A 599-nucleotide genomic window follows, 5' to 3' on the forward strand; every position below is an offset into this window, starting at 1 on the left:
GAGGAGGCGGCCGGGGCAGCGGCGGCGGCAGCGGCGGCAGCGGCTGGAGGCGGAGGCAAAGGCGAAGGAGGAGGTGCCCGGGCACTCCCCCTCCCATTGTCCCCGGCCCCGGACAGGCCCGGCCCCGCGCCCCGCACCGCTCACCGCGCCCAGCGCCCGGGCGGTGCAGCCGGCCCTTACCTTGCAGCGCCCGGCTCTCCCCTCCTTGCTAACGCTACTTGTCCCGGGAAAGCTCGCGCGGGGGCCGGGAGCGGACCCACAGACAAAAAGTGAAACTTCGGCAGGGCTGGAGCTGCTGCTGGTTGGTGCCTCTCCCCCTCCTTCCTCCCCACCGTCCCCACCCCCTCCCCTCGGGCTCCCGTGCGGTGCCCTGAGAGCTGGAGGCTGACGTCAGGGGCCTGAATTCCTGACTTTGCCTGCACGCATTTGTCCATGTAAGGTATGGGAAAGCGTGTGCCCGCGGGCCGCCGCGCAGCGCTCGCCAGGCGGGGGAGGGGGCGTCCGCCGGGGCTGCGGCTGTGCCCGAAGGTGGGCGCACCGGGGGCATGTTACTTCCTGGGAGGAAGAGGAGGAGACGCGGGGATGCAGGGAGCTTGCAG

The 599-nt window shown here is 72.3% G+C and overlaps 1 protein-coding gene across 2 annotated transcripts in view; it reads right to left on the reverse strand.

Annotated features, from left to right (window-relative positions):
• The window catches only part of LPP (LIM domain containing preferred translocation partner in lipoma), a 662184-nt gene extending 661906 nt beyond the window's left edge, over positions 1-278 (reverse strand). Inside the window, exon 1 of one of the 2 annotated variants that reach the window (XM_029939645.1) lies at positions 181-278. The gene's annotated coding sequence lies outside the window, so the exon portion shown is untranslated. The remainder of the gene's footprint in view (positions 1-180) is intronic. The other variant, XM_029939646.1, reaches the window with a different exon arrangement.
• Between the last annotated feature and the right edge of the window lie 321 nt (positions 279-599).

Source organism: Suricata suricatta, chromosome 5 (assembly GCF_006229205.1).
Source record: "Suricata suricatta isolate VVHF042 chromosome 5, meerkat_22Aug2017_6uvM2_HiC, whole genome shotgun sequence".
Taxonomy (NCBI): domain Eukaryota; kingdom Metazoa; phylum Chordata; class Mammalia; order Carnivora; family Herpestidae; genus Suricata; species Suricata suricatta.